Consider the following 25,770-nt stretch of genomic DNA (forward strand, 5'->3'; position numbering starts at 1 on the left):
ATGAGACCTTCTCCCCAGTGGCCATGCTCAAATCGATCCGGATACTGTTGTCTATTGCAGCTTATATGGATTGGGATGTATGGCAGATGGACGTTAAGACTGCATTTCTAAACGGCAGTCTTGAGGAGACCATCTACATGGAACAACCCGAAGGATATGCCATAAAGGGCAAAGAACACATGGTTTGGAAGCTTAAGAAGGCCATTTATGGCCTCAAGCAAGCATCCAGATCGTGGAACCAATGTTTCGATCAAACTGTTTGCAAGTTTGGATTCGAAAAGTGCCCAAGTGAAAGCTGCGTGTATAAGAAAGTTGATAAGGGGAATGTGGTGTTCTTAGTTTTATATGTAGATGACATTATTCTAATTGGAAACAATAAAAAGATGCTGTCATCAGTTCGAACATGGTTATCAAACCAGTTCGAGATGAAGGATATAGGAGACGCGGGACACATCCTCGGGATCAAGGTTCTTCGGAATCGAGAGAAGAAGATGTTGTGCTTATCTCAAGAATCTTACATCGAAACAGTACTTAGTCATTTTAGCATGCAGGATGCCAAGAAAGGTTTCTTACCTTTTAGACATGGCATCCATTTATCTCAAGAGATGTGCCCTAAAACACCGTCTGAGATACAAGCAATGAGAAGGATTCCATATGCTTCGGCAGTTGGAAGTCTCATGTATGCTATGCTTTGTACTAGACCAAATATTTGCTTTGCTGTTGGCATGGTGGCAAGATATCAGTCGAATCCGGGCCAAGGACATTGGACTGCCGTAAAGAACATACTCAAGTACCGTAAACGGACTAAGGACTATGCTCTAGTTTACAATACAGCCGAGCTCTGTCCTTTGGGATATACTGACTCAGACTTTCAAGCTGATCAAGACTCGAGAAAATCTACTTCAGGATATGTGTTCACCTTAGGAGGTGGAGCCGTAATTTGGAAGAGTGTGAAGCAGAAATGCATCGCGGACTCGACCATGGAAGCCGAGTATGTGGCCGCTTCGGAGGCTGCAAAAGAGGCTATATGGCTCAAGAACTTCCTTATGGATTTAGGTGTGGTTTCGAATCTGCCCAAGAGCATCACCATTTATTGTGACAATTCTGGTGCTGTGGCAAACTCGAAAGAACCTAGAGCTCACAAAGCGAGCAAACACATAGAGCGGAAGTATCATATCATTAGAGATATAGTGCAGAGAGGAGACATAAAAGTGGTCAAGATTGCGTCAGAGAACAACATGGCAGATTCTTTTACAAAGGCTTTGGCGGTAAAACCGTTCGAGTGCCACGTTGAAGGGATGGGAGTTCGACTCATTCAAGACCTCAACTCGCTTTCAGTATAAGTGGGAGATATTTAAGACGTGTGCACTACCATTTTGTATACTCGAAAGCTGTTTTGAGTATAAGTGGGAGATTGTTAGGGTTTTGTATACTAGAAATCACCTTTCGAGTGATTGGATACTGTAAAACTCTAATGGTTATTTTCCAATAAATGCAACAGATTATTTTTGTCATAATGTTGTTATGTTTTACATTTAATGGTTGTTTATTGCATATTTAAATGTATGAGCAAACGTAACAAAGTCTAAGTCTTTGTTTTAGTAGACCGGTTGTGGGCGTCGTCCAATTTAAGGTAACACGGTCAGTTCTAAACAAAGAAAAATAAGAATTTCACAACCTAGATAGGCCTAGACTACCTATCGCGAAAGGTTGCAATGTCAGTCCGATTATTTCTAAACCTTATTGAAATAAGATGACGTTGGTGTGGTATAGCACTGAATGGATCTAACAGCAAGACGAGTCTTTATGCTATCTACTGAAAGACGAGGTCTTGATAATTAATTTCTTAATCAATGTATGTTAGCATTGAGCATACGATATTGAGTATCCACTACTTTGACTTACCAAAGGTGCGGGTTTTTCGTAACCCAACGATCCAGGTATATTGGGTAGTGGTGATCATTATCTAGAGGTGCTAGGATTACTATTATGTTGAAACGTGCGCGAGGAGAGTCTCGTTTGATAACATCCACAAGAGGAGCTCGAAACGAGGTTTTATTATTCGGAACCTAGCTAGTTGGAGTTTGATTACTCTATGAATAATAAATAAGAGTTTCTTGCTAAGTCCACTCTTGGAATTCGAAATATGTTAATTAATTAAGTCTATAGCAGACATTAATTAATTAATTAATGTTTCCATCTTAAGGACGAGAAATAAATCAAATACAATTAAAGGAAACCCGGAATACTTGTAATTTCGGATTTGGAAGGCAGTGCAATATTACTTCTGTAGTGGCTGCTCGTAATATTCCAATATAAGCTTATATTAAATTGTGGGTTCAATTTAATTAGTTAAAAGCTAATTGGGTGAGGCATGTTCCAGATTCTTCTTTAGATCCCTGACTGGGCCCAATATGTGACTTATATAAATAGGAGAATAAAGGAGACAGAAAAAACACAACAATTAATTGCAAAAAATTTTCGTCCCCCCCCCCTTGAGAGAATTTTCGAAAATTGTGCTCCCTCCGTGAGCTGAGTTCTGTCTTCCATTATTCGAGTCCTAGTACGTTGGTGAGATTTGCCCACACAAATATCAGCGTATAGTCCAGGACACCAGTCAGAAGATCCGAGGTCTTGTATTGAAGATCTTCACGTGGAGACGGAGCAAGCCATCATCGATTCTTGATTGAATCAACTAGGTAAATTGGCTAATTCCGTAGTAAGCATGTTTTAGGAATTTTATGTGCTAAAGCATATTTTAATTCAAGTTATGAGCATGATACATGTGATAATTACGCGAATAGATTTTGTCTAAATAATCTGCTAAATAGATCAAATTCATGTGATCCGTTTTGTCCACACGCTTCCGCTGCCAGCCCCTTCAGCATATACTCGTTCATTTTATTGCTTAGAAAAGCGATAAGGAAGTCATCAACTTACAATACTGTTCAAGAGCGTTCGGCCTAACATACTTCTTAGGCATTCTATGTTCGCATGCATTAATTATTCCGTAACTTTATAAAAACTTCCTTAATCTATCATCATACTCCACATAATCGATCCTGCACAATTCATAATACTTTAGCATTTGTCTCAACGACCTCCTTATGCTTAACATATTACACTTGAAACTTCCCAGGCCGTAGGGAGAAATGAAGTTTGCATTCTTTTCCTTGAAAACATTAAATTAGTTTTAAAATATTTTCATTACAAGATCATTTTTCCATTAATCAAGTCCTTTCATAAATAATTGATCATTTTCTCGTAAGAACTTCTTCTTACCTCATTGTTACGGTTGAACGTGATGAGTCAGGGTGTTGAGCTCTTTATGTTTAAAATTTTAGTCATATTTTAGTCTAGTGCTACCATTCTAGAGTAAGGCTTGAAAGAAGGTTCTTGGGTCCAGAGCGGAAAGAACATTGCTCTGGTACCACTCTGTCACGACCACATCTTACTAGTGATAGTGAGTGTGACTATATTGTGACTAAATAAACTTGAATATATAAAGAGGTAAGCATAAAAGGTAAGTCAAATTCGAACATTAGTTTCGAAAAGCGAAAGTGATACATGGCAAAACAAAAATCAGAGTACGTTAACTAGGTTTATGAACTCCTAGTACAAAATTTCTAATGCAGCGGAAGAGACCAAGACAAAGAAATATGTGTGAAGACACACTTCTTTGGGCTACCTAGTGCTACTTATTATTGCCATATCTCAACACCTTCCCCATCGTTCACGTTCAACCTGCACGTTAGAAAAAGGAACATGCAGGGCTGAGTACTTGATATACTCAGTGGGCACATTGCCAAAAATCATAAGTTCGTAAAGTTTTGTCAGCCACAGTTGAGCGAGCACGAGGTTTTACTTAAAAGGCCCGAGTCACTAAAATTTCCTTTAATTCATAAAATTGATTGCGCAATCACATAATATAGATACCATATCTGAAACGTATGTGAACCGGGAATGTGGCCACATTCCACAACGGTCACTGGACCGGACAACTCGAAAGCTAGCTCACGATCCACATATGTGTACACTAGTCCAAGTAGGGTTTGCGGCCCTACTGGGACCCGAATTCGATTAAACATAATTGGCATAGCCAAGCAGATAGGTATTCATAAAACAAAACATGGCATGACAAAACATGTATAGCAATTTTCACAAAAATCATACTAAAAGTCACGTTTTAAAAGGAATGCCCACCTCAAAAAGTAATTCCTTAACCGAAAGTTCCTTGACTTGGTCTTACTCAACGTGCGAAGACGTCCCTTTAGAAAATAAAGTATACTTAACTTAGGCTTTAAGAAGTCGAAAAGACTTAATGTGAATGCATCCTAAGTGCATGATTATTTTATTCTTTTTCTTATTTCATAGAAAAGTCCTTGAGCATTAATTAATTCGGAAGATTTAATTTATGTGGAGGCTTACAAAATTATTCGTTTAACAAAGAGAGCATTACCTTCTATGCAAAAAAATTTCAAGCACTAAACTAAATCCGAGGTTTATTCATCCTCGCGGAAATAGTTAGCGAATCATTACTTATCATTAATTATTCGATCGAGCAACTTAAGAGAGTCCATAATTAGCGACTAGTTCATTTAACTTATTCACTTAGCCCAACTTAAAAAGGTAAATTTGTCCATATTTTTCTTTAACACTTTTAGGCCCAAGCTTCTAAATAAACCTTTATTACTAGCCCTCTTCTTCTTCCCTTTATTTCCCTTGGCCCAAATGAAACAAGCAGCCCAAATTTTCCAATAATTTCTTTAGCCCACACTTTCATTTAAAGAGGCCCAAAAGCAAAAAATTAAAGGAAAAGGCCAACTATTACTTTCTTCATCCCACCCCCCATCGGTCTCCTCTTTCTCACTTCCAAATTTTCCCCAAATTGAAAAGAACAGCCCTAACTCCTTCTGCCTCTCTCAATCCTTCGGCTGCTACGCCGCCATGTAGCACCGTTGCCGTCTCGACACCCAATTGCCGGCGCTCTGCCGTCGGCATCGTGGTTTCCTCCTCGATGTCTCGCCGTCTCCACCACATCACCGTCCTTACCGCCTTCATCGAGATCTCTCCCTTCCTCTCGGCTGCAGCACTGGGCAGCCACCACTATCGCCAGCTATGGACGGGCGACGAGCCGCTTCACCAGCGTCTTCGCAGAGTCGCCGTCGATGCTGACTCTGGGGTGAGACACGGCGCCGGACTTCGTCCTCCGGTGACTGAAGTCAGCAGCCGTCGTCTAACTGCACCGCTGCAGCCTGGGATTCATCCGGACGCCCCCTCTTCTCGAAGCTAAGTCTCGTAGTTAAGTTCTTAGTTTACATATTAGTATAGATTTCCAGTTTTGAGCATTTCGGGGCTTTGTGATGTTGGAGATCTTGGCTAAAATCGAAAGAGCATGTATAGGTTTCTTTGATTTGGTGTTTAACATTGTACTTGATTAAGGAATTTAGGATTTTAAGTTGTATGGCTACTGAGTTTGGGTGAAAGGGCAGCAGCCTGTTGTTTCTCTTGGTTCATTATGTGTTAAAGCTCTAAGTTTTCCTATCCTAAGCATGGTATCCGAACAAGGCAGGGGTGTGCTAGTGTTTTAATTGTTCTTCCATTATTCTATAATGTTGTTAAGATTTGAAATGGTGGTGCCTAGTACTTAGTTAATAAATGGAATTGTTTGTTGTGGCAGGTGCATAGGCATAATGCAGGTGCTGCTATGAGAAATGGAGGTTGTAGGATTTGACTTGCTCTCTTTGGCAAGGTATAGGTCTTTGTTGAGAAAGTAGTGTTGTCTCACCCCTTTACTTGGCAAAACTTAGGACTTGGTGTATTAATTTGTATTGTATTCACATTGCAGGTCTTGAAAGAAAAATGCCGATGGGTTGGCTGCATCTGCTCAACGGGCTGCCCGAGACATTGGGCCGAAAAGGCTCTTGGGCTCATGAACAAAAGGCCCGTCATATGTATTTTGTATTTCGTGGATCATATGTATAGTGACTTGAACAACATACTTAGTTCTAGTTGTTCATGTTCAATTGTATATGTTTTTGAAGTGTTAAATCTTAGCTCCGATATGTATATGGATTCTATATCAAGACAGGGACCTCATATCTTTTATGTGTTATTAAAGTCAATAACTTCGTATTCATTCATTAGCAGTTTAATACTCCCTCCGCCCCGGACTACTTGCACTTATTTCCTTTCTGGGCGTTCCAAGTTATTTGCACTATTTCCATTTTTAGTAAAAATTTTCACCTACAGCCGTAATATTTGACTTTGCTATACACTCATTCCTTAATCTCCGTGCTGAAAATGAAACGTGCGAGTAGTGCGGGACGGAGGGAGATTTAGGGAAGTCTACAACAAAAATAGCAACATTTCCTGCGGATAAACGTGACTAGAAAGCAACAAGCAGTCTACGGTCCAACGGACATTTGAAATTAAAGCAATTAAAGGAGTGGGTGTTACAAATATCTTTAGCCTTCAAATTCGTTTCTCATAATATGACAAATATTCAGCACAATATGGTAAATCTTGGGGCGAAAGTAGGGAAAATTTGTGCGCTTCGTTTTTGCATCGGGCGGCTGCACACTGTTTAACGGTCGTTGCATATCACCATAGTTGCTGGACGTGTTCTTCTTTTTAGCTCTATTTTTCCGAAGCGGACCGCTACTGGGTCAACGGTCGATGGCCGGCTCGAATACTCCAGATTTCCATCATCGACTTTCTGGTATCTTTTTAGACAACTTTGACACTCAAAACAGACCAAATAATGGACTTAAATCTGAGCGTATCAATCAACCGGAATTCGGTGGAGAGAGCTATGGATGTTTTACAAAAGTCGTACACTGAACAGTGGGTGACTCTAGAGAGATCGCGCGGGCTGGGCGATAAACGCCCAGTTGGGCGTTTTGCACTATTTTGGCAATTTTATTTATTTTTTAGTAGGGGTGCGCATTCGTGTTTCGGTTAGGGTTTTTGCCCAAATCGAACCGAAATTGAAAAACCGAAAACCGAACTAAACCGAAAAAATTGAAGTTATATGAGATTTCAAAAAAATCGAAAAACATTAACCAAAAAATTGGAAATCATGTAGTGTTATGGTTTCTTTTAGGGTTTTACCAAATCGAACCGAAATCGAAAAACTGAAAACGAACTAAACCGAAAAAATTGAAATTATATGAGATTTCATAATGTGAATCTTAAGGATTCAAGAAACATATGTTGCCCGGATTTGTTCTTGCAATAATATCCAATAACCTAAACAATAAATATGACAATAGAAAGATGGAAAAGAAGAAGAATATGGTAAGTGTTATGATTTAGATTCAAGCTCAAGAAAGAAAACCCAATGGCTACTTTCACAAACAAAAATCTAATGGCTCCACCAACTAGCAACACAAGAACTAGCAAGCATGCCTTAACAAATAATCTAAGTCCGGTAATAGATTAAATGCAACCACAAGGGATTTTGGATAAATCTTCAATGATGAAGATGGGTGCTCACGATGGAGTCTTTGTTCTTCAATAATGTTCAAAGTCTACATAGAAAAACCCTAACATGTCTATTTATACTTGGATTGAAAAGGAGCAAAATAAAACAAAACTTGGTCAAAAAGTCACATTCCGGACAAAACGCCCGATCGGGCGTTTCCCTAGGCTCATTTCGCCCGGCCGCGTGAAGTTTCTGGACATAAACTGTCCACAAAAACGCCCGACTGGGCGTTTTGCATGAGGAATATCGCCCGACCGCGCGTTTTGTTCTGCATTGCGCGGTTTTCTTAAAACGATCATAACTTCCTCATGCGAGCTCCGATTGAGGCATGCAAGATACCCACGCGAAGCTATTTCGACGAAGAACACAATGTTGGCCTTTGAAGATTGTTTGGACGTAATTTCAATAGGTAGATTGCCCTTGGAATCCCGCTTCAGCTGAAACGTTTGGTGCACGCCTCCCATGATCGTATCATCCTCTCCTTCTTGGAAAGGATTTGTCCTCAAATCCGAGCGTTCTCCTTTCCTATCATCCTCGGGAGGCCATCGAGAATTGTAGGATCCTTGAAGTGTCTTCGGTCTTATCCTTGGACCCCAATCAATCCATGGCTCACGTCGTCGGAGTGACACTTGATTCCTGGCATGCGTGGTCATATCATCCTCCTCTCCTTGGAAAAGATTTGTCCTCAAATCCAGTACGCGCGTACCTACAAGAGTAAACACGAACATATCAAGTATCATAGGACAATAAAAGGGATAAAAGGGATGAAGACCACAACAACCTCCAAAAAGATCATGAATATTGCAATTAGAACCAACCCGCGTAGCATGGTTAACATTCACTTCACAAGTGAGCACATGGTTAACAAATTGCTCAAGAACATGAGTGTCCATCCCTACTTGTTCCAACTTGAAATGCAAGATTTCAATAACAAAAAAAATATGTGACATTTTAGCACACAACCTATACCTAGCAAACTTCAACATCTTCTCAATAGATTTGACATTCTCATTAGGGCTAGAGGTACACAAGAAAGCGTCCTCATAGTATGCATAGTTGAATATCACCAAGAAAAGCCTAAGCATTAAAGCTCTAATCTTAAGATCATACAAGGGAAGACCATCAACAACCATTAACACCTCATTCTTGCCCAAGTAATTGCTATTCCACAAATTGACAAACTTATGTGCAACACATAGAGTAGGTTCATCACAATTCACATCAAGTTTGCAAGAAGATATATCAATCAACAAACCAATTTTATCAAAAGGAATTTCACTCAATTGCCCCAACAATTTCAAAATATGAGCACAAATATGAGAACAATACATTGTTATGCCATTAATCACAACACAACCCACATGTGACATGTGAGTGGCAAAATCCTTCACAAAACGGCCATAAAACAGTCCAATCCCATTGAAGGGTTTAACCATTTTGCAATGAAAATATGGCAAACACCAAGTTCTAAATTCATCAATAATTTCACTCCTCTTGGTCCTACTATTCCCATCCACATACTCATGAAGCACAAAATCACCAACAAACGAAAGCTTAGTTATCTTAGAATGAAAGGAAGTCATTCCAACATTCAATATAGAATCCACGAGAAAAATCTCATGTCTATCAATACTTGGATTTATTAAGAAATGATCAACATACGAAGCAAAGATGGATTTATGATTTAACAACTTAAGCTCTTGATGCCACATATCACACACATCAACAATGACAAATCGATCAATACAAATAAGCTTCTCTAATCCAACCACATTCAAAGGGGCATCAAAAGAAGACAAGGTTAGTGCACTTGAACCTTGGGCAAAGAGTTCCTCAACTTGCCCTTGTTCTTCTTGATCCATCACCGGTAGCGTAGTCTCCAAGCCAAGTGCAACATGATGCTCCACTCCCGTGTCTTCACTTTTGCTTCCTACAAATTCATCAACACGAAAAGACATACAAGAAGTGTTAGTGGGTAAAAGGCTTATATTCCACACCAAGGGTAAAGGGTAAAGGATTATCTAGTGCCCAGCCAAGGTTGACCATAGAATCTAACAAACACCCTTCACTCACTTGTGCTTGTGGTTTTTCTCTCATTTGGTGTTTATCTTTTCTCTCACTCCCTCCACTCTCTCTTGACTTTTTCATCTCACACTCAAGTCTTTTTTCACACTCTCTTGGCTTTTTAGCTCACTTTCACTCTCAAGCCTTTTTTCTCTCTCTCGGTTCTTTCTTCTATCACTTTGGATTAAAATCGATGAAGATGCGGCATCCGGACACAACCCATGAGACACCTTCGGGGTATGGAAAGAAGAGGATGCACCCTTACAACTTAATGAGGTGAATGTTTGGTTTATGTCCCCACCATCACGTCGATCAAAAGGATCAATCCGTACACTACATGCAACTTCTCTTACAATTTCCCTCTCAAGCCCCGAAATTCTACAAAACTCTCATTTTTCGCTTCTACGAGGAGGCTCTTCATAAAGCCTTGAGAATCGTTCTCTTCTAATCCCTCTAACAAGTCCATCATCATGGTACCTTGACTTGTAGCTACTCCTACCATGTTTCTCTCGGTCACTAGGTGCTATGGAATGGTTATGCCTAACTCTATCTCTAAGAAGGCTTATATCCTCATGAAATGCCGCAAATCCTCCTTGCATAGCATTCACATTGCCCCGCACCTCGTGTATCTCCTTTATGATTGAGGAGAACATCTCTTCGATAGTAACATCGGATGATGGTGATGCCACTTCCCTTATAGGCGAGTTATGCCTAGAGTTCACCATTTGAAGTACCTACAAAACAAATTGCACAAGACTAGGGACAAGTCCCTTTTTGTTAGTAACACAAACAACACACACCCGAGAATGGAGAATTTAGTGAGGAGCTCACTTCCCATATTTTGTACCCCTTTTCCCTAAAACTCACACCCAATGTCGCTCGAAAGGCTTAGAAATTTTGGTGGCTAGGATACTCTCCCTCACTTGCTCTCAACGATGATAATCCACAAGGGTAGCACAATTCACAAACAAATATGCAACTAGGCAAGTAATCACTAGTTCTAGAAGCCAAAAGATAAGAGAAAGTAAGGTGCTAGGCCAATGGGACAAATCAACAAACACTTTGTGTGCACAATTTCACCCAACAATAATAGACCCAACAATTGATGCAATTTTGGTCTACAACTTTGAAAAAATCACATTGACATACCCAATGACACATATAACAATTTAGCTAAAGCCCATGGATATATTTTGAAGTATGACTCTTTTTTTTGACAATTTCTTTTTTTTTTGTTTTTTTTTCAAACTTACAAGAACAAGAACCAATGGCTCTTCATACCAAATAATGTTAATCTTAAGGATTCAAGAAACATATGTTGCCCGGATTTGTTCTTGCAATAATATCCAATAACCCAAACAAGAAATATGCCAATAGAAAGATGGAAAAGAAGAAGAAGATGGATGGTAAGTGTTATGATTTAGATTCAAGCTCAAGAAAGAAAACCTAATGGCTACTTTCACAAACAAAAACCTAATGGCTCCACCAACTAGCAACACAAGAAATAGCAAGCATACCTTAACAAATAATCTAAGCCCGACAATAGATTAAATGCAACCACAAGGGATTTTGGATAAATTTTCAATGATGAAGATGGATGCTCACAATGGAGTCTTTGTTCTTCAATAATGTTTAAAGTCTGCATAGAAAAACCCTAACATGTCTATTTATACTAGGAGTGAAAATAAAACAAAACTTGGTCAAAAAGTCACATCCCGGACAAAACGCCCGACCGGGCGTTTCCCATAGGCTCATTTCGCCCGGCCGCGTGAAGTTTCTGAACAAAAACTGATCTTTCGACAAAAACGCCCGACCAGGCGTTTTGCATGAAGAATATCGCCCGACCGCGCGTTTTGTTCTGCATTGCGCTGCTTTCTTAAAACGATCATAACTTCCTCATCCGGACTCCGATTGAGGCATGCAAGATACCCACGCGAAGCTCTTTCGACGAAGAACACAATGTTAGCCTTTGAATATTGTTTGGACGTAATTTCAATAGGTAGATTGCCCTTGGAATCCCACTGCGGCTGAAACGTTTGGTGCACGCCTCCCATGATCGTATCATTTCAAAAAAACCGAAAAACATTAAACCAAAAGAATATCATGTAGTGTTAGGGTATTCTTTTAGGGTTTAAATTAATAGAATATATATATAGGGTCATTTTGAAATACATGTAGTACTCCAATCCACAATTTAAAATCAATCTTACCCCATTATATCTTAAAATAAGTTTATGAGATTTAATCTCAACAATTTCAATAAATTGTACTTCCTCCGTCCCACAATAATAGTCACATTTTTCTATTTCGGTCCGTCCCATAATAAGTCACATTTCACTTTTACCATAAATGGTAAGTAGGTCTCACATTCCACTAACTCACTTGACTCACATTTTATTATAAAATCAATATAAAAAAAGTGGACCTCATATTCCAATAACTTGTCCAACTCACTATTCTTTACATTTCTTAAAACCTGTGCCACACTAAATTTGACACCTATTATGGGACGGAGAGAGTAGATAAAATATCAATAAAAGGATAAAATCGTCAGTATGTCATAATATTGATAATTTTTTGGTTTACTGATATCAACATAACGTATTAACAATTTCAACATAATTATATAAATATTTCAACATATGTACACAAAAACCATTTTAAAGTGACACCATACCTCTAATCCTAACCTTTACATCTCTTATATGGACGCATATGATTGAATTCTTAAATACAGCACGGATTGCCGGTTAATGTAGTGGAGATATTGCTTGGCATGGGTAATTTTGCCAATCACATTTTATTGAAACTGCAACAGATTTGGAACATCCCCAATTTAGGCACAGTATGTTGGCCGAATCAATTTCAGAAACAAAAACTGTGACACTCTTCCTCACTCTTCCATTACTCTCTCTCTTCTCAAACCGCCCCTATCTTTCTCACATTTTGGTTGGAGAAGAAGCAAATAAGATCTCCACTCCATAAATAACGAATTGAAATTGGATTTCCGCGGTGTATTTCGAGTTTAGAAATAGGTACGCTAGCCTGATTTTCGTTTTGACTTTGCTTTCATTTTTGGTCGAGGTTCAAACTACGGATTCTGTTGTTGTTCATGTCGAATCACTCTCGGGGTTGGTTGGGGTTCAAATTACGTATGCTATTTTAATTGTTGTTTTTCTCGTGATTATGTTCTCGATTCTTGATCTATGCTACTTTTTTTAATCGCTAATACTGCTAAATTTGAAGGAAGTGTTGGGAAAGTCACTGATTGCTTGAATCCTGTTTGATTAAGTGTTTGACTATAATTAGTGCTTGCATGACTCGCGCTTACACAATACTCCCCCTTCCCATAGATTTAGGCCATTTGGGATTGACACTGATTTTAATTTGTAATTAGTTAAGTAACATGGAATGAGAAAAAGTAGTTGGAATTATGTAGTGGATGGTGGGGCTCAAAGATGATAAAATAAGAGAGAAGAAGAAAATGGTTGCCATGAAGAATATGGACTTTTTGTATGGGACATACATAAAAGGAAATATGACATATTTCTATTGGATGGAGGGAGTATATTATATTGAATTGCTTGACGCGTGGTTTGATAATTGCTTGCGTTTTCCTTCGGAATTGCTTGATAATAATGGAGTTGTTGCTGTTATGATGTTTTGTTCGATTTTATTAGGTGATTGGTTGTTTTATGCTTTGATATTGCTTGCTTTATTATTTTATTAGGTAATTGCTTGCTTTATTATTTTATTAGGTAATTGCTTGCAACACATTGTTAGTCACTTGAGGAATATAGTGGGTAAACGGAAGCTGATCAATCTTCTGAACATGGCAGTGGATTTGTCGATGAAAGTGGGGTAGGGGGCCCTGCTGGCCAGGTCGAAGGTGTAGTTTCGAATAAGCCTATAGGCAAACAAAAGCTGATCTATCTTTTTAATTCTACATTCTTGATTTGCAGAATTACAATTAAAAAGTTGCTTGCTTCTTTATACAAATTTGCATTCTATTCAAAGTAATTGCTTGCTTTTCAAAACATCGCATTATAGTTTTTCTCTGTATATGAATTTGCATTATATGTGTAGTGATCTTGCTTTCCAAAGTATATGTAATTGCATATTACTATATGTGTGAATGCAGTTTAAATTTATACGTAATTTGCGAATGGAGTTTAATTTATTCGTAGTTTGCATTAGAGAGAACATCTCTTTTAGTACATCAACTATCTCAAGTGAGCAAATTTGATATTAACTTATAGTTGATGGATCTTAAAATATATTATGAAATGTTACGGACCAAATTTGCTCATTTGGGATAGTTGATGTACTAAAAAAAGATGTTCCCTTTATAACTAATTGCATGTTCCAATTAAAATATTGCTCGCTTCTTTGCAGGAATTTGCATGCTTTTCAAAGTGCTCTTTTATATGCTGTGACTGGATATACACTCTCAAATGGAGTATAATTATTTTTCAAAGTAGAATGAATCGCATTGTAAAATATATGACATTGTATCCATGTATTTGGATTGCTTTTCAAAGGAGAATAAATTGCTTTTGAGGAGGGCCGAAAGAAATGAAAACACGATGAGTACGACAAGAACGAAAGCAGGACCTATTGACGTTGAGAAGATGGTTTCAGACTACTGAAAGAGCAGGTTTGTGCGGGGTCGTGTGTTCAACTGGTCATGAGGGAACCTAGACCTAGTTGTGTCGTTGACACGAAACCTAAAACCTGTCATCAAAACCTCAACCCACTTCTACTGGCTAGTATAATGGTGTAAGGGTCGAAGCCCACAGAGATGGACGTATGTGTAATACAATTGAGATGACATTCTGAAAAGGTTGGTTTGCTACCACACTTTGGGGGTTGAGTAAGCTACTATCATCTAGGGTATGGCTTATACGTGAATGTAAGGTCTGTACTGTTGGGGTGCATGTGAAAAGTGAGAAATTACTATAAATGGATAGACAAAAACAAAAGAGAATATCTGACTGCACTGATCGACCAACTACCAGATCTGCAGAAAAAAGCTGAAAAAGTAAAAGGACAAAAGGTGAAAGGTGGCTAAAAGCATAAAGTGGTCCCAGATTTAGATGGTGACATTGTCTTCCTCACCAAGTAATACAAAAATGCAGAGAAATGAAGGCTCCATGAACAAAAGCTTGAGTTAAACTTGCTAACATCCAGATTTGGAATTAAATCTGAAATCGAAATGACTAAACATGCATAATCCTATGTTTACGCAAACTGACTAACATGCAGGGTGACGGAAACTAAACAACGACGAATCCCGGGCATTTTCTTTGAGTTAAACCGATTAGAAACTTGTAGTACTAGTGAAATAACCAGATCTAGTATACAAAAGATATCAAGGCATGCATTTAATGAAATCAACGGGAAATTGCTAGATCTAACTAACTAGGAAGAGAGAAATCAAACGATGTCTGAAATGCGAAAGAAAACAAACATCAATTTTATTTAAAACGAGATTCAAAGCATACGATGTTCAAACAAGGAACTGATCACGATCCATGTCAAATGCAAACAAAATAACACAAGTTTAAACTACAAAAGAAACTTAAAAACAAGGCGGAAAAGATTGTTTAGCTCCTCGGAGCGATGAAATAGTAGATCTTCTAACTACGATGGCTGGCTGGAACGGCGGCGATTCCCCTTCGGCTGATGGCCGAAGTCTTCAGGTGAATGTTGGACTAAGAGCGAGGAACGAGAAGGAATAGAGCTAGTCTCCAAGTGTGGAATTGGAACCTCCCCAAAAAGTCTCTTCTTTCTTCATGTGACCTCTTATTTATAGGGTGGTTTGATAATTGCTTGCGTTTTCCTTCGGAATTGCTTGATAATAATGGAGTTGTTGCTGTTATGATGTTTTGTTCGATTTTATTAGGTGATTGGTTGTTTTATGCTTTGATATTGCTTGCTTTATTATTTTATTAGGTAATTGCTTGCTTTATTATTTTATTAGGTAATTGCTTGCAACACATTGTTAGTCACTTGAGGAATATAGTGGGTAAACGGAAGCTGATCAATCTTCTGAACATGGCAGTGGATTTGTCGATGAAAGTGGGGTAGGGGGCCCTGCTGGCCAGGTCGAAGGTGTAGTTTCGAATAAGCCTATAGGCAAACAAAAGCTGATCTATCTTTTTAATTCTACATTCTTGATTTGCAGAATTACAATTAAAAAGTTGCTTGCTTCTTTATACAAATTTGCATTCTATTCAAAGTAATTGCTTGCTTTTCAAAACATCGCATTATAGTTTTTCTCTGTATATGAATTTGCATTATATGTGTAGTGATCTTGCTTTCCAAAGTATATGTAATTGCATATTACTATATGTGTGAATGCAGTTTAAATTTATACGTAATTTGCGAATGGAGTTTAATTTATTCGTAGTTTGCATTAGAGAGAACATCTCTTTTAGTACATCAACTATCTCAAGTGAGCAAATTTGATATTAACTTATAGTTGATGGATCTTAAAATATATTATGAAATGTTACGGACCAAATTTGCTCATTTGGGATAGTTAATGTACTAAAAAAAGATGTTCCCTTTATAACTAATTGCATGTTCCAATTAAAATATTGCTCGCTTCTTTGCAGGAATTTGCATGCTTTTCAAAGTGCTCTTTTATATGCTGTGACTGGATATACACTCTCAAATGGAGTATAATTATTTTTCAAAGTAGAATGAATCGCATTGTAAAATATATGACATTGTATCCATGTATTTGGATTGCTTTTCAAAGGAGAATAAATTGCTTTTGAGGAGGGCCGAAAGAAATGAAAACACGATGAGTACGACAAGAACGAAAGCAGGACCTATTGACGTTGAGAAGATGGTTTCAGACTACTGAAAGAGCAGGTTTGTGCGGGGTCGTGTGTTCAACTGGTCATGAGGGAACCTAGACCTAGTTGTGTCGTTGACACGAAACCTAAAACCTGTCATCAAAACCTCAACCCACTTCTACTGGCTAGTATAATGGTGTAAGGGTCGAAGCCCACAGAGATGGACGTATGTGTAATACAATTGAGATGACATTCTGAAAAGGTTGGTTTGCTACCACACTTTGGGGGTTGAGTAAGCTACTATCATCTAGGGTATGGCTTATACGTGAATGTAAGGTCTGTACTGTTGGGGTGCATGTGAAAAGTGAGAAATTACTATAAATGGATAGACAAAAACAAAAGAGAATATCAGACTGCACTGATCGACCAACTACCAGATCTGCAGAAAAAAGCTGAAAAAGTAAAAGGACAAAAGGTGAAAGGTGGCTAAAAGCATAAAGTGGTCCCAGATTTAGATGGTGACATTGTCTTCCTCACCAAGTAATACAAAAATGCAGAGAAATGAAGGCTCCATGAACAAAAGCTTGAGTTAAACTTGCTAACATCCAGATTTGGAATTAAATCTGAAATCGAAATGACTAAACATGCATAATCCTATGTTTACGCAAACTGACTAACATGCAGGGTGACGGAAACTAAACAACGACGAATCCCGGGCATTTTCTTTGAGTTAAACCGATTAGAAACTTGTAGTACTAGTGAAATAACCAGATCTAGTATACAAAAGATATCAAGGCATGCATTTAATGAAATCAACGGGAAATTGCTAGATCTAACTAACTAGGAAGAGAGAAATCAAACGATGTCTGAAATGCGAAAGAAAACAAACATCAATTTTATTTAAAACGAGATTCAAAGCATACGATGTTCAAACAAGGAACTGATCACGATCCATGTCAAATGCAAACAAAATAACACAAGTTTAAACTACAAAAGAAACTTAAAAACAAGGCGGAAAAGATTGTTTAGCTCCTCGGAGCGATGAAATAGTAGATCTTCTAACTACGATGGCTGGCTGGAACGGCGGCGATTCCCCTTCGGCTGATGGCCGAAGTCTTCAGGTGAATGTTGGACTAAGAGCGAGGAACGAGAAGGAATAGAGCTAGTCTCCAAGTGTGGAATTGGAACCTCCCCAAAAAGTCTCTTCTTTCTTCATGTGACCTCTTATTTATAGGGTGGTTTGATAATTGCTTGCGTTTTCCTTCGGAATTGCTTGATAATAATGGAGTTGTTGCTGTTATGATGTTTTGTTCGATTTTATTAGGTGATTGGTTGTTTTATGCTTTGATATTGCTTGCTTTATTATTTTATTAGGTAATTGCTTGCTTTATTATTTTATTAGGTAATTGCTTGCAACACATTGTTAGTCACTTGAGGAATATAGTGGGTAAACGGAAGCTGATCAATCTTCTGAACATGGCAGTGGATTTGTCGATGAAAGTGGGGTAGGGGGCCCTGCTGGCCAGGTCGAAGGTGTAGTTTCGAATAAGCCTATAGGCAAACAAAAGCTGATCTATCTTTTTAATTCTACATTCTTGATTTGCAGAATTACAATTAAAAAGTTGCTTGCTTCTTTATACAAATTTGCATTCTATTCAAAGTAATTGCTTGCTTTTCAAAACATCGCATTATAGTTTTTCTCTGTATATGAATTTGCATTATATGTGTAGTGATCTTGCTTTCCAAAGTATATGTAATTGCATATTACTATATGTGTGAATGCAGTTTAAATTTATACGTAATTTGCGAATGGAGTTTAATTTATTCGTAGTTTGCATTAGAGAGAACATCTCTTTTAGTACATCAACTATCTCAAGTGAGCAAATTTGATATTAACTTATAGTTGATGGATCTTAAAATATATTATGAAATGTTACGGACCAAATTTGCTCATTTGGGATAGTTAATGTACTAAAAAAAGATGTTCCCTTTATAACTAATTGCATGTTCCAATTAAAATATTGCTCGCTTCTTTGCAGGAATTTGCATGCTTTTCAAAGTGCTCTTTTATATGCTGTGACTGGATATACACTCTCAAATGGAGTATAATTATTTTTCAAAGTAGAATGAATCGCATTGTAAAATATATGACATTGTATCCATGTATTTGGATTGCTTTTCAAAGGAGAATAAATTGCTTTTGAGGAGGGCCGAAAGAAATGAAAACACGATGAGTACGACAAGAACGAAAGCAGGACCTATTGACGTTGAGAAGATGGTTTCAGACTACTGAAAGAGCAGGTTTGTGCGGGGTCGTGTGTTCAACTGGTCATGAGGGAACCTAGACCTAGTTGTGTCGTTGACACGAAACCTAAAACCTGTCATCAAAACCTCAACCCACTTCTACTGGCTAGTATAATGGTGTAAGGGTCGAAGCCCACAGAGATGGACGTATGTGTAATACAATTGAGATGACATTCTGAAAAGGTTGGTTTGCTACCACACTTTGGGGGTTGAGTAAGCTACTATCATCTAGGGTATGGCTTATACGTGAATGTAAGGTCTGTACTGTTGGGGTGCATGTGAAAAGTGAGAAATTACTATAAATGGATAGACAAAAACAAAAGAGAATATCAGACTGCACTGATCGACCAACTACCAGATCTGCAGAAAAAAGCTGAAAAAGTAAAAGGACAAAAGGTGAAAGGTGGCTAAAAGCATAAAGTGGTCCCAAAATCAGATGGTGACATTGTCTTCCTCACTAAGTAATACAAAATGCAGAGAAATGAAGGCTCCATGAACAAAAGCTTGAGTTAAACTTGCTAACATCCAGATTTGGAATTAAATCTGAAATCGAAATGACTAAACATGCATAATCCTATGTTTACGCAAACTGACTAACATGCAGGGTGACGGAAACTAAACAACGACGAATCCCGGGCATTTTCTTTGAGTTAAACCGATTAGAAACTTGTAGTACTAGTGAAATAACCAGATCTAGTATACAAAAGATATCAAGGCATGCATTTAATGAAATCAACGGGAAATTGCTAGATCTAACTAACTAGGAAGAGAGAAATCAAACGATGTCTGAAATGCGAAAGAAAACAAACATCAATTTTATTTAAAACGAGATTCAAAGCATACGATGTTCAAACAAGGAACTGATCACGATCCATGTCAAATGCAAACAAAATAACACAAGTTTAAACTACAAAAGAAACTTAAAAACAAGGCGGAAAAGATTGTTTAGCTCCTCGGAGCGATGAAATAGTAGATCTTCTAACTACGATGGCTGGCTGGAACGGCGGCGATTCCCCTTCGGCTGATGGCCGAAGTCTTCAGGTGAATGTTGGACTAAGAGCGAGGAACGAGAAGGAATAGAGCTAGTCTCCAAGTGTGGAATTGGAACCTCCCCAAAAAGTCTCTTCTTTCTTCATGTGACCTCTTATTTATAGGGTGGTTTGATAATTGCTTGCGTTTTCCTTCGGAATTGCTTGATAATAATGGAGTTGTTGCTGTTATGATGTTTTGTTCGATTTTATTAGGTGATTGGTTGTTTTATGCTTTGATATTGCTTGCTTTATTATTTTATTAGGTAATTGCTTGCTTTATTATTTTATTAGGTAATTGCTTGCAACACATTGTTAGTCACTTGAGGAATATAGTGGGTAAACGGAAGCTGATCAATCTTCTGAACATGGCAGTGGATTTGTCGATGAAAGTGGGGTAGGGGGCCCTGCTGGCCAGGTCGAAGGTGTAGTTTCGAATAAGCCTATAGGCAAACAAAAGCTGATCTATCTTTTTAATTCTACATTCTTGATTTGCAGAATTACAATTAAAAAGTTGCTTGCTTCTTTATACAAATTTGCATTCTATTCAAAGTAATTGCTTGCTTTTCAAAACATCGCATTATAGTTTTTCTCTGTATATGAATTTGCATTATATGTGTAGTGATCTTGCTTTCCAAAGTATATGTAATTGCATATTACTATATGTGTGAATGCAGTTTAAATTTATACGTAATTTGCGAATGGAGTTTAATTTATTCGTAGTTTGCATTAGAGAGAACATCTCTTTTAGTACATCAACTATCTCAAGTGAGCAAATTTGATATTAACTTATAGTTGATGGATCTTAAAATATATTATGAAATGTTACGGACCAAATTTGCTCATTTGGGATAGTTAATGTACTAAAAAAAGATGTTCCCTTTATAACTAATTGCATGTTCCAATTAAAATATTGCTCGCTTCTTTGCAGGAATTTGCATGCTTTTCAAAGTGCTCTTTTATATGCTGTGACTGGATATACACTCTCAAATGGAGTATAATTATTTTTCAAAGTAGAATGAATCGCATTGTAAAATATATGACATTGTATCCATGTATTTGGATTGCTTTTCAAAGGAGAATAAATTGCTTTTGAGGAGGGCCGAAAGAAATGAAAACACGATGAGTACGACAAGAACGAAAGCAGGACCTATTGACGTTGAGAAGATGGTTTCAGACTACTGAAAGAGCAGGTTTGTGCGGGGTCGTGTGTTCAACTGGTCATGAGGGAACCTAGACCTAGTTGTGTCGTTGACACGAAACCTAAAACCTGTCATCAAAACCTCAACCCACTTCTACTGGCTAGTATAATGGTGTAAGGGTCGAAGCCCACAGAGATGGACGTATGTGTAATACAATTGAGATGACATTCTGAAAAGGTTGGTTTGCTACCACACTTTGGGGGTTGAGTAAGCTACTATCATCTAGGGTATGGCTTATACGTGAATGTAAGGTCTGTACTGTTGGGGTGCATGTGAAAAGTGAGAAATTACTATAAATGGATAGACAAAAACAAAAGAGAATATCAGACTGCACTGATCGACCAACTACCAGATCTGCAGAAAAAAGCTGAAAAAGTAAAAGGACAAAAGGTGAAAGGTGGCTAAAAGCATAAAGTGGTCCCAGATTTAGATGGTGACATTGTCTTCCTCACCAAGTAATACAAAAATGCAGAGAAATGAAGGCTCCATGAACAAAAGCTTGAGTTAAACTTGCTAACATCCAGATTTGGAATTAAATCTGAAATCGAAATGACTAAACATGCATAATCCTATGTTTACGCAAACTGACTAACATGCAGGGTGACGGAAACTAAACAACGACGAATCCCGGGCATTTTCTTTGAGTTAAACCGATTAGAAACTTGTAGTACTAGTGAAATAACCAGATCTAGTATACAAAAGATATCAAGGCATGCATTTAATGAAATCAACGGGAAATTGCTAGATCTAACTAACTAGGAAGAGAGAAATCAAACGATGTCTGAAATGCGAAAGAAAACAAACATCAATTTTATTTAAAACGAGATTCAAAGCATACGATGTTCAAACAAGGAACTGATCACGATCCATGTCAAATGCAAACAAAATAACACAAGTTTAAACTACAAAAGAAACTTAAAAACAAGGCGGAAAAGATTGTTTAGCTCCTCGGAGCGATGAAATAGTAGATCTTCTAACTACGATGGCTGGCTGGAACGGCGGCGATTCCCCTTCGGCTGATGGCCGAAGTCTTCAGGTGAATGTTGGACTAAGAGCGAGGAACGAGAAGGAATAGAGCTAGTCTCCAAGTGTGGAATTGGAACCTCCCCAAAAAGTCTCTTCTTTCTTCATGTGACCTCTTATTTATAGGGTGGTTTGATAATTGCTTGCGTTTTCCTTCGGAATTGCTTGATAATAATGGAGTTGTTGCTGTTATGATGTTTTGTTCGATTTTATTAGGTGATTGGTTGTTTTATGCTTTGATATTGCTTGCTTTATTATTTTATTAGGTAATTGCTTGCTTTATTATTTTATTAGGTAATTGCTTGCAACACATTGTTAGTCACTTGAGGAATATAGTGGGTAAACGGAAGCTGATCAATCTTCTGAACATGGCAGTGGATTTGTCGATGAAAGTGGGGTAGGGGGCCCTGCTGGCCAGGTCGAAGGTGTAGTTTCGAATAAGCCTATAGGCAAACAAAAGCTGATCTATCTTTTTAATTCTACATTCTTGATTTGCAGAATTACAATTAAAAAGTTGCTTGCTTCTTTATACAAATTTGCATTCTATTCAAAGTAATTGCTTGCTTTTCAAAACATCGCATTATAGTTTTTCTCTGTATATGAATTTGCATTATATGTGTAGTGATCTTGCTTTCCAAAGTATATGTAATTGCATATTACTATATGTGTGAATGCAGTTTAAATTTATACGTAATTTGCGAATGGAGTTTAATTTATTCGTAGTTTGCATTAGAGAGAACATCTCTTTTAGTACATCAACTATCTCAAGTGAGCAAATTTGATATTAACTTATAGTTGATGGATCTTAAAATATATTATGAAATGTTACGGACCAAATTTGCTCATTTGGGATAGTTAATGTACTAAAAAAAGATGTTCCCTTTATAACTAATTGCATGTTCCAATTAAAATATTGCTCGCTTCTTTGCAGGAATTTGCATGCTTTTCAAAGTGCTCTTTTATATGCTGTGACTGGATATACACTCTCAAATGGAGTATAATTATTTTTCAAAGTAGAATGAATCGCATTGTAAAATATATGACATTGTATCCATGTATTTGGATTGCTTTTCAAAGGAGAATAAATTGCTTTTGAGGAGGGCCGAAAGAAATGAAAACACGATGAGTACGACAAGAACGAAAGCAGGACCTATTGACGTTGAGAAGATGGTTTCAGACTACTGAAAGAGCAGGTTTGTGCGGGGTCGTGTGTTCAACTGGTCATGAGGGAACCTAGACCTAGTTGTGTCGTTGACACGAAACCTAAAACCTGTCATCAAAACCTCAACCCACTTCTACTGGCTAGTATAATGGTGTAAGGGTCGAAGCCCACAGAGATGGACGTATGTGTAATACAATTGAGATGACATTCTGAAAAGGTTGGTTTGCTACCACACTTTGGGGGTTGAGTAAGCTACTATCATCTAGGGTATGGCTTATACGTGAATGTAAGGTCTGTACTGTTGGGGTGCATGTGAAAAGTGAGAAATTACTATAAATGGATAGACAAAAACAAAAGAGAATATCAGACTGCACTGATCGACCAACTACCAGATCTGCAGAAAAAAGCTGAAAAAGTAAAAGGACAAAAGGGGAAAGGTGGCTAAAAGCATAAAGTGGTCCCAGATTTAGATGGTGACATTGTCTTCCTCACCAAGTAATACAAAAATGCAGAGAAATGAAGGCTCCATGAACAAAAGCTTGAGTTAAACTTGCTAACATCCAGATTTGGAATTAAATCTGAAATCGAAATGACTAAACATGCATAATCCTATGTTTACGCAAACTGACTAACATGCAGGGTGACGGAAACTAAACAACGACGAATCCCGGGCATTTTCTTTGAGTTAAACCGATTAGAAACTTGTAGTACTAGTGAAATAACCAGATCTAGTATACAAAAGATATCAAGGCATGCATTTAATGAAATCAACGGGAAATTGCTAGATCTAACTAACTAGGAAGAGAGAAATCAAACGATGTCTGAAATGCGAAAGAAAACAAACATCAATTTTATTTAAAACGAGATTCAAAGCATACGATGTTCAAACAAGGAACTGATCACGATCCATGTCAAATGCAAACAAAATAACACAAGTTTAAACTACAAAAGAAACTTAAAAACAAGGCGGAAAAGATTGTTTAGCTCCTCGGAGCGATGAAATAGTAGATCTTCTAACTACGATGGCTGGCTGGAACGGCGGCGATTCCCCTTCGGCTGATGGCCGAAGTCTTCAGGTGAATGTTGGACTAAGAGCGAGGAACGAGAAGGAATAGAGCTAGTCTCCAAGTGTGGAATTGGAACCTCCCCAAAAAGTCTCTTCTTTCTTCATGTGACCTCTTATTTATAGGGTGGTTTGATAATTGCTTGCGTTTTCCTTCGGAATTGCTTGATAATAATGGAGTTGTTGCTGTTATGATGTTTTGTTCGATTTTATTAGGTGATTGGTTGTTTTATGCTTTGATATTGCTTGCTTTATTATTAGTAATTGCTTGCTTTATTATTTTATTAGGTAATTGCTTGCAACACATTGTTAGTCACTTGAGGAATATAGTGGGTAAACGGAAGCTGATCAATCTTCTGAACATGGCAGTGGATTTGTCGATTAAAGTGGGGTAGGGGGCCCTGCTGGCCAGGTCGAAGGTGTAGTTTCGAATAAGCCTATAGGCAAACAAAAGCTGATCTATCTTTTTAATTCTACATTCTTGATTTGCAGAATTACAATTAAAAAGTTGCTTGCTTCTTTATACAAATTTGCATTCTATTCAAAGTAATTGCTTGCTTTTCAAAACATCGCATTATAGTTTTTCTCTGTATATGAATTTGCATTATATGTGTAGTGATCTTGCTTTCCAAAGTATATGTAATTGCATATTACTATATGTGTGAATGCAGTTTAAATTTATACGTAATTTGCGAATGGAGTTTAATTTATTCGTAGTTTGCATTAGAGAGAACATCTCTTTTAGTACATCAACTATCTCAAGTGAGCAAATTTGATATTAACTTATAGTTGATGGACCTTAAAATATATTATGAAATGTTACGGACCAAATTTGCTCATTTGGGATAGTTGATGTACTAAAAAAAGATGTTCCCTTTATAACTAATTGCATGTTCCAATTAAAATATTGCTCGCTTCTTTGCAGGAATTTGCATGCTTTTCAAAGTGCTCTTTTATATGCTGTGACTGGATATACACTCTCAAATGGAGTATAATTATTTTTCAAAGTAGAATGAATCGCATTGTAAAATATATGACATTGTATCCATGTATTTGGATTGCTTTTCAAAGGAGAATAAATTGCTTTTGAGGAGGGCCGAAAGAAATGAAAACACGATGAGTACGACAAGAACGAAAGCAGGACCTATTGACGTTGAGAAGATGGTTTCAGACTACTGAAAGAGCAGGTTTGTGCGGGGTCGTGTGTTCAACTGGTCATGAGGGAACCTAGACCTAGTTGTGTCGTTGACACGAAACCTAAAACCTGTCATCAAAACCTCAACCCACTTCTACTGGCTAGTATAATGGTGTAAGGGTCGAAGCCCACAGAGATGGACGTATGTGTAATACAATTGAGATGACATTCTGAAAAGGTTGGTTTGCTACCACACTTTGGGGGTTGAGTAAGCTACTATCATCTAGGGTATGGCTTATACGTGAATGTAAGGTCTGTACTGTTGGGGTGCATGTGAAAAGTGAGAAATTACTATAAATGGATAGACAAAAACAAAAGAGAATATCAGACTGCACTGATCGACCAACTACCAGATCTGCAGAAAAAAGCTGAAAAAGTAAAAGGACAAAAGGTGAAAGGTGGCTAAAAGCATAAAGTGGTCCCAGATTTAGATGGTG

The 25,770-nt window shown here is 37.7% G+C and overlaps 2 long non-coding RNA genes across 2 annotated transcripts; both read left to right on the top strand.

The window, feature by feature from the left end:
- Positions 1-4,825: 4,825 nt before the first annotated feature.
- LOC121797421 lies at positions 4,826-6,139 on the top strand. The gene is made up of 2 exons (XR_006049842.1): positions 4,826-5,752; positions 5,849-6,139. It is a non-coding gene; the product is annotated as an uncharacterized LOC121797421 (long non-coding RNA).
- A 6,269-nt stretch (positions 6,140-12,408) lies between these two features.
- Positions 12,409-14,567, top strand: LOC121804788. The gene is made up of 3 exons (XR_006051214.1): positions 12,409-12,585; positions 13,309-13,439; positions 13,946-14,567. It is a non-coding gene; the product is annotated as an uncharacterized LOC121804788 (long non-coding RNA).
- Positions 14,568-25,770: the final 11,203 nt, after the last annotated feature.

This window comes from Salvia splendens, chromosome 1 (assembly GCF_004379255.2).
Source record: "Salvia splendens isolate huo1 chromosome 1, SspV2, whole genome shotgun sequence".
Taxonomy (NCBI): domain Eukaryota; kingdom Viridiplantae; phylum Streptophyta; class Magnoliopsida; order Lamiales; family Lamiaceae; genus Salvia; species Salvia splendens.